Source organism: Temnothorax longispinosus, chromosome 8 (assembly GCF_030848805.1).
Source record: "Temnothorax longispinosus isolate EJ_2023e chromosome 8, Tlon_JGU_v1, whole genome shotgun sequence".
Lineage (NCBI taxonomy): Eukaryota > Metazoa > Arthropoda > Insecta > Hymenoptera > Formicidae > Temnothorax > Temnothorax longispinosus.
In genome coordinates, this window is record NC_092365.1 from 21,323,792 (window position 1) to 21,333,415 (window position 9,624).

At 43.6% G+C, this 9,624-nt stretch overlaps 1 protein-coding gene across 2 annotated transcripts in view; it reads right to left on the reverse strand.

Moving 5' to 3' along the window:
- The window catches only part of Uif (sushi, von Willebrand factor type A, EGF and pentraxin domain-containing protein uif), a 36,727-nt gene extending 35,964 nt beyond the window's left edge, over positions 1 to 763 (reverse strand). For both annotated transcript variants that reach the window (XM_071785237.1, XM_071785236.1), the window contains exon 1: positions 425 to 763. The gene's annotated coding sequence lies outside the window, so the exon portion shown is untranslated. The remainder of the gene's footprint in view (positions 1 to 424) is intronic.
- Positions 764 to 9,624: the final 8,861 nt, after the last annotated feature.

A 9,624-nucleotide genomic window follows, 5' to 3' on the forward strand; every position in this document is an offset into this window, starting at 1 on the left:
GCTAAAAGATTTCTACACGTGTAGAAATCGCATGTCCGTGTCTTGCAGCGTGCGCTCGTCATAGATATACGCCATTTTAAATGATATTTTAAATATTCCTACACTAAAATTTTTAACAAGTTTTTCAGTGTTGAGAAGATTAAAAGACGATTACGAAATAAAGAGGGATATTAATATAATTTTATTGAGAGGGGAATTAAGTTAAGAATGAGAAATGACGACATCTCAAAATTTCTCGTTCGAGAACCATGAGATCAGCCAAATTTGACCTCGTACCCAATCGAGCCCGAATTCCTTCAGTGCGAGTAACTCCGCAGCGTCCGTTCCGAGGAAAAGGCGTGCTCATGCAAAATCACGCTCACATCGAAATACGACTTCGACCTTTACCGCTACGGGATACATGTGACATTTCCCACAGACTTACGTTGATTTTCCCTACGTTCTACGGTGAGATTCTAGTCCCAGGGTACATGTACACCACTAAAAGTCCGTCCACGATCCGCCGAAGACAATTCACTTCACAAAACGGAACGGAACTGAACTGAACTCACGCGGCGCGCGGACACAGGCCGCCGATAGCGATAGCGCGCTCCACGAGGCCGGAATACGACGACGAAGAGAGGAAGGAAGCGCGAGACGTCTGGTACCGAATTCGCGACGAGAAGAATGGCAAGGAAGAGAGAACAGAGTAAAAGACCTGGGAATTGTCCTCAGGGTCACGGAGCTCCTTCCCTCCGGCCCGCCGCTACGAGACTGAAGAACCGGACTCTCTCTCTCTCTACGCCCAGGTGAACGGCGCGCATTACCTGAGAAAGAGTGCCTTCTTCTCTCCTTCGTGGCGGAACGCAGGAGAGAGAAAAGGAGGCAGCCGTGAACGTAGGCGCAGGAAAAGGTGGAGGAGACACTCGAGAGCGAGTCGCGACGCCGCGCCAGAGAAGGCCGAGCGGAGGAGCATCGCTCTTGTTTGTTGCATGGCAGCGTCGCGGGGGTAGCTCTCTGTACGGTACATTTAAATACCTGTCACGTGGCGGCCGGATTGCTGCAAAATGACGTCAGGACGCGAGCGTGACTCTCGACGGAGAGGAGAAACGTGAATTTGCCTCACATTTCGCTCAGGAATCCCGTCCAGGGGAATCGTAATGGCGGTCTTCGGCATTAGTGGCCGAAGAAATCCTTTTGGATCTCAAAATTCATCCCGTTGTCCGAATTTTAGTTATTTTACAGCGATCTATCTAAAGGTAGATTTTCATAAAAGAAATAAAGTAATTTCAACTATATTATTAGTATATTTTCCAATAAAATGTATAAAGGGAAGAGTAACAAGTGCAGGGAGATAAATTATGCCATTTATACTAATGTGAATTTTGTAAAAATTGAATAGAGATACTTTGCTGACGAGTTACGTTGCCATAATATTGTCAAACACTTCTACACGGTTCGGAAATAGCATCCTAGTTTGAAACCGGTTTGTACGAGTGCGTAGACGCTCATTGACGGATAAATATGTTATTCTAGTGGATGTTTTCTCCGTACCGATTCTAATCCCATCCTCGTAGGAAGGCTAAGAATCGAAGAAATAGCCTTTCTATTCGAGAAAAACGGCCGTGAACGTAGCACGAAGGCGGAATAGCACCGGTGGATTTAATCGTGGCGTGCCGTGCCAGAGGTTCGCACTATTACCGAGAGTAGGTATGCCTCCACACAGAATTCCCGCAAACAGTCAAAGAAATATATCGTGAAAGAACCGAAGACGTAAAGAAGACTAATTGTTTGCTCGTAAAAATCCCTTTCTAGCTTAATCGATTATTGTTCTTTAAAGATTACAAAGTTTTTATTATTTAGCTAGAAATCTTCTATTTTTTAAATAAGATGCCAATATAATCTACGAAAGAATGAAGACCATTTATAGTGATAACAAGAAATTTGAGGTGAAAATATATCAGAAAACATTGCATTGAAGTAAATAAAGAAGTTTTTACAAATCTAAAGGAGACACTTTTGTCTGTCTCCTTTTTCTTCTCCTTCTTTATTAGCAATAATTTCTTTTTCAATTTACTGTAGTGACACGGATCGTAAAACGTCTAGAGATAGCGCCGAGCGCGACTCGGCACGCTAACGGGTTAAGTAGGCGTACGATTGCAGCAAGTAGGTGTTTCGCGAAAAGAGACATCGATGCTCGCGCAGGAAAGGTCGTCGAGCCAGATCGGCGGCGGAGTCACGCCACACGGGTACGACGACCGCGGGCCGGCGCGGATTTCTTTTTCTTGCGCACCTGAATGAAAGTTGTAATTGAGCGAGAAGCTGGACGTGCGCGAGCCAACGTATATCGCGTTCAACGTTCTGCGTTTACGCGCGTCGATAATTCGGAGAGAGATCCCCGGCTCTTTAGATCGGCAATTAGAAATCATCGTGAAATACGATCCGCGTCATTTATCTCACCGTAGCATCGCTGTAAAACACGGAAGAAGCTCAACGACGCAATGCTGACAATGATGACATTGCGAAGCAATTTACGTTCAACTTTAACGCAAAGATTTCATAAAAAGAAAACTGGATTTTATAAAAAGAAAGGACTGTTCCGTTTACTTCACTCGTTTGCTCATTGGTAAGTTTCAAATTGGAAAAGAAGAGATATAGAAATAAAAATTAATGTTTCTGGGCAAAAGTGAAATCTTTCAAGTGTATAGATATTCTCTTGTTTATTCACGAAAAGAGAATCGCACGATAATAAAAGTTAGCGCAATGTCTATATATTTTCTTTCGAGGTACGATCGCCTAATTGCCTTCGTCGAGGTTCAGGTGTCGCCTTTTTCTTCCACTCGTTCTAATTGCAACGGACGTAACACTTTTTACCAAGCGTGACTGCGGCGCCGGAGTTATGCAAGAGGAGCGAGCGCATCGCCGTCGCCACCAATGCGATCCGTCGCAATTATTTTTCGACTCTTAATTAACGCCTAAACTAAGAGGAGCACGTTGAGGACGACCGTGGTGACAATCATACGAAAAGTCGGACGGATAATTTCGCGACGGAGAAAAGAGGCATGTAAAGCGCACTCCGTTAGCGTTTTATCGGGTCTGCTGCACTTCGAGGCGTTCAACCCGGCAACTCACTGCGAGCGCACGCGAGCGAGCGAGTCTTTTGCGCGCGCCACGCCGCGCGATGCTGTTTATAAATAAAACGGAACCATCATCCTTAAGTTGCTTACCAAGCCAGAAAACGCAATCAAAGGGTGCTGGCATCGACCTGCGCAGACCGCGCTGATTTGGTTTCAAATAATACGCTCAATCATTATTTGCTCGAACATTTCCGAATCTGTTTATCTATCCTATTGACTCGCGGAGGTACAAAAGACCTTTGATAAATTGTGATAAGTCAAGGCACTTAACGTATGTACATACATTACGGAATACGATTTTGGTAATTATTTACTTTAGGGGACACCACGCCAATGACTTTGATCTTGATATACGTTGTCATGGACATGACCCTGAGTGTCCCTAAGTAATATTTAAAAGATTTTAGTCAGCGGTTATTGTTTGTTCGAAAGTTATAAACAAAAAAGTTTGAGAAACATACCAGGTTGTGTCAATGCTAAAGGAAGTAATTTGCTGATATGTGTGTATAGACAGTACACATGTAGGCTGAAAACTTGAACCTTACAATGATAGACTTTGTGTCGCACTGTAAGCAGAGGTGAGGTGGGGTGGACCTTGCTTCGCGTGGAAAGTTGAAAATCCGAACCGTACAATGACGTCCAGATAACCATCCACGCGAAGCAAGGTCCACCGTGTAACATTGAATTCGAGAAAATCGTCATCGCGCAATTTCACTTTCGGTAGAAATACATCTCGCGGAGATGCACGGGTGCGGGGGTAACTCACAGTACCGCGAACGAAATGGGAAGCATTTTATATTAATTGCAAATGCGCTCTCTTTGCAACTAATATAATTTCCTGCCGGTATCAAAATCGACGCCCAATCCGTGTCGCCGCTTTCGTCCAGTTATCAGCGGCTTTCGATACACACGCTACCACTTAATTATACACTTTCCCGACTTTCTTCTACTTGAGTAATAGTGCCGATTGCGGGAGAATAAGAAGGGACTAATTAAATATTGAAATACGCCGTCTTCGGTCGGGAAAGCTGGTCACTCTAGCCTAATAATATTTATGTGAATTTTTACACTTATTTCAGCTCAAACTGCGTGCTGATCGCTTGTCCTCCCTCCATTCCGTGACGGGCGTTTTTTTGCCAATTCGACCACTCAGGCAGGAAGGGGCTAACTTCTCCCGCAAACGGGATAACATCTACCATTGAAGTTCAGCGTCGGTTCAATGTCAGTGAGTAATAACTCCGATCATTCGTTTTATAACGTTGCATCAGCGGAAGCCCACAAACGCGATGTGCATTTAAACCGCAGAGTGTCCTATCATTAGGTATCATGAGGCATAAGCCGTATCGCTATACCGAACAAAGTACTGTCAAGCACTCATGACAAGACGTTGACCCGGGCAAAGAACCGTTTGATTACATTCGACTATATATATGTAGGTAAAATTAACTTTATAGCCAGTTCCTATAGGATTGACCATGATTCTCTTAAGACAACAAAGAATAATACGAAACCTTGAACGGTACAAAATAGATTTAGGATTCACGTCTCGGTGCTGAAACGCGTGTCCTAATTCATTTTGAATCTAAAATCTAACAATCTTCTAGCTCGGTACAAAGCAAACATCATTAATCCGACGAAACTACTTATTGACTCAGCTCGGACCAGTAGTTAGTCGGAAGTTTGCGTAACTTCGAAGACGGCCTTAACGCCGATAGTTATAGATGAAGTTCAAGCTGAAGTGGTTTAGTTTCCTAGATTTCGTATTTCAGTAATGAGTTTGCCTGTTGATTTCAAATCGACCACGAGGTAAATTTATAATCGAGGAAACAGTCCTCGTAGACAGTTTCGGACGTGATACGATGCAGGATGATTAGGAAGTTTGGGCAGGGCGTCGACCCTGGCACGAGAAACCGTTCGACGTGTGTCCAGGCTGACGCTCAGGTGTAGTCGTGTTAACGTTCGTATCGCCTCGGCCGTGTACGCGGCAAGCTTCTCCTCGCCTCGCCTCGCTTCGCCTCGCGCGGCGTGTCCTACAAAACTCGTGGCGAATTAACATCGAAGCATTTACGACGACCTCTTTATCCGCTAGTACACGTACTCGCGCGTACGCGTACGTCGCGCCGCGTGCGCGTATGCCGGTTTCACCGATACGAGGGACGTCGAACGGCGAATGAGATGCATAGCTGCATTCCACGCGCGGTTGCGGCCGATCCGATCGTCGGCCGACCATCACGGATATTGCAGGCACTAAGAAGTGTATCACTCTTTTTCTTCGAGCGAATTGTTCGGTTACATAGTAGAAGTCGGAATGATATTCTTGAAACCGCGAGTCGCTCGTCAGAAACGGATATTGAAATTTTTTCAATCTGTCTCCACGCACAGAATTCAATTCTGTCACTTTCTGAGAACCGAATAAAGTTTCCTTTTTACAGAGAGAATATATTTGTCACGGGAAATGAGAAGTTTTTTAAAGATATAGTTTCTCACGTTTTATCGAATATGAAAATTGTCCGCGACTCAATACAAGAAGTTCAACCGAAAGGAAACTGAACGAAAAATTCTGCAAAGCGTATAGAGAAATGGAAATGCGCAAAATCGATGGTTATAGTATACGGACGTGCTCGCATCAGTGTATATGTATTATATGCAGTCCCTCCGCCTTGAACTTGAACGTTACACGAACGATCGCGGAATAGCAATCGCATTCGTAGCGCTTCCTCGTTCGATTCGAGCATTCTTACGAAACTGCATTTCGCGTCCATCTGGGATGTTCGCTGACACGATTTTACAACCGCGACCGGCGCGGCGCGGCCACACACCGTATCATACCACCCGGAGCACAGAGCACGGAGCGGTTAAAACCGTGCCGCCGATAATCGCTATTTTATTGCCTCGCGGTTATTTTTATCGCGTAGAACGGTTTCGCAGCTGTCGAGAGAATCGCCGGTATCCTGGCGCGCTTGCACCCGCCTTAATTAACGCCTCAATATCGAGCTCAATGAATATTCATTCGGCAGACTCGATTCGCAAGTTCGCGCAGTCAGTCGTACAATTTTATTTCTCTCTTTCTCTCTCTCTTCTTCTCTATATATAAGATGAATTATTATCTTACACAACTAAAACTGTGGCATTAATTATTGAGTACGTTTATTGAATTGCCTAAGAACTATTATGGAAAACGTCGTTTGCGAAATTATAGGGAAGTTAGCAATTAATTTAAGAAATCTCTTCATACAACAAATAACCGTACAAGAAATACCTCTTTTGTTTTGTTTTTATATAAATATAAACTGTAACATGTAGATAAATGTACATAAAATATACGTAGCCGCAAACTATTAAGCTATCATATATGACATTAATATCAGTAATTTTCAGGTCATTTTTAAAGAAAAAAATTATTTAAATTGAGGAAATTTAAAATCTAGAAAAGAATTAGAATTTAATTTTTTTAAACGCACAACGACCAATAGAATCAAATAAAATATTTCGTCAGAAATTCGGAACGATTGCAGCTGATTGCATTCGACGAGAATAAAATTGCATGATATTTCAAAGTGAGTTTTCGTGTTTACTGTAACTGTATAGCCCGAAGGCGCGTCGCGAATTTCTCCCTGTCGCTCGCGGCGGACGCATTCTGAATTTTCGATTGGCGAAGTTTACGGTACAGTAGCGCGCATGGGAGTAGGTGACAATGACGATGCCGAAAAGACGATGCCATAAGTATGCGAAGAAGAATCGACGAAGCAGGGCCGTAGACAGTCCACGACCGGCAGGAAGCTGCCAGATGTAACGGTACCAGAGCGCGGCTACTCCGCTCGCGGACGCCGCTTCGCGCCGCCGATATCGTCGTCGTCGTCACGTTGTCGATAAATATAGAGAGGAGTTCAGAGTTTGTCGTGGTACACTCCCCGAGTGCCGTATCAACCATCTCGGCGAACACGATGGCAAACAGGACGGAGAGGAAGATGAGCCGTGTGCTCTCGGTTTATCGAGAAACCGAACTCCATATGTAGCCTGCACCGAGAATTTCCCAAAACAAAATTGTTAGAAATTAATGCGTTCCGGCATTGAAAGTTTAAGGATGTGTTAAGTATCACGGAATTGAATTTACGATGACCTCGTTACGCTCGCATTTTTGGGTCTGTACGCTCGGCTAATTATCACCAAGGTTTCTCCGGGGTCAATATTAACTCACTCCGCTGAAATTCGTATATGCGGCGAGGTCAATATTAACTCGCTCCGTTGAAATTCGTAATATGCGACGCGCAATTGTCGCAGAAGATTCGAGGTCGGACACGCGACTCGTAGATGAAAGGACGGGAGTCATGAATTATCCAGTTTAGTTACGGACGAAATTTATTGATTTATACGATTAACCCTCAGTAGTCACATCTCTTTTTTGAACATTTTTTAAAAGATTTTTTTGAACATAATGCCACTAAAAAAGTTATGCAATGTTTAAACTTAATTCTAGAATTTTTTGCGATCCACTTAAAGCGTTAGTTTTTGAACAGCATGCAGCTGTTGAAAATTGGTTGGGGTCACTTTGACCACCGAGGGTTAAAATCAGAATTATTTGTTTTGATAATATCTCCAATATTTTGATTTAGTTAATTACTTATTATTTGTTAAATTCATTGTTTGCTCTTACTTTGATGTCTGTCGAAGAATCGTTCGCGATTTAGAATGGTTATACCGACTGTTTTATAGCTTATCTTATCGGAATAAATCTACAAAGCGAATCCGGTGTCCCGTTAACCATTGTTGACACTAAAAATCGCACGATTAGTAATCCAACGATAAGACTCGTACGGCTGATTACCATTTCCCAGTGTCTCACCATTAACGGCCACTTTATCGACTTCTATGGAAATTACAGTTACAAACGTTTAAGATGATAACGCGGTTGAAGATTTTTATTTCACACGCCTGGATTTGCATGTTTCAATCGTCCGCTATTGTTTAAACCTCATTAATGACGTCGACGTGACAATTAATAGAAGAGAATAGTAATATGGTAACCGTATAATTATTTTTAATCTGTGATATCCTACATAACCGCTTAATATAGCACAATTTATTTTTAAGCTCTACCGCATGATGATGTTCCACGCGATGAATCGACATTGAAGATGGTGTTTTAACAGTGCGTAATTACACGAGAATTATTCCTCGCCTCGCATCACGCGTAAGGTCGTCATCGCTTAATAAATTTCTCGAGGATCAATGCTTCTCGGACGGACAGGGACTTCCTCGATCCTGGGATGATTCATGTCGCGCGTAACGCAGGTACAATGCCAGGCTCGGAATGCAAGCGGGACAGAGTGGGCTCATCAAGGATACGAGCCACCACCGCGCGACGTAATGTGGGTAATACGTAATGAGGACTTTACACATTCTTGAACGTTGACCGCTTTGGTGCTTTCTCTGCTCATCTCTCTCGCGCTCGCTGCCGGGAAAGATTTCTCTACGCTCGTGTTCTCGCTTCAATCCTTTCTCCCAGCGCCTCAGCGTCCTGCCTGCGCGTTGAGTCCAGTTCAGCGCGCGAGACGGACCACAGGTAATTCACACCGAAACGATCATTAGTTCAGGCACTCTCAACCTGTGCGCATCGCGCCACTTTCTGCCTGTATCCTCGTTGCAGAATAAATGTGTTAACAATTACATAAAAGTTATACCAGCCAAATGTAATGCATCATTTAATTGAGCAAGCTGCTTTGCCGTTAAACAGAAGTTATGCAAAATATTGAATAAATTATATAGATATTTTGCATGATTAAAATATGTACGTACTTTTATGAGGAACGTCCTTTGGATTCCTCTTTTCCTGAATTCCTTTGTCGACATTTCGCAGAAGCGAAAAAAGCGATTGTGATACGCGGAGAATTCCCTCTATGGAGAATTCGCCATTCGGTTTTAAAGATTGGCCGCAATCTAGCCTGAATCCGGCTTTGCCTTTTACGTTGCATTATAACGCTCATACACTTGTACACGCCGCGTTTCGCGTGAACGTGCAAAAGACCCGCGCGCGCACACAGTAGCACAGGGGAATGAAGAACCTTAGGCGGTGGAAGCGGCCAACGGTACACCGCGGAATGAAATTATACGTAGTGTACCCCGGTGTTGATTACATAATCAATGTCTCGTCGGCAACGGATCGCCGAGGAAAAGCTCCGGGTCGCTCATTGTCAGCCATGCTTGTAGTCGCTTATTAAAAAAGGAAAAGACGTAATATCGAGGTCAACACGCGGAGGAAGGAAAATTAAATTGGATAAAAATCACGACGGAAAAAATATACGAGATATCGCAAGAGAAAGGAAAAGGGCCTTAAATGAGTTCACAAAGGGATGGTTAAAAAAAAAAAGATATAATCTTGTTTTGCCTTTCTTACGCAGCTACATCATAAATGCAGCGAATTCATCGTGATCACTGAGCGGTTATACATATATTCATGATCGCACCGACACATTCCGCCGCGAGCTCCCGGTTAGTATGGAGCAATCGA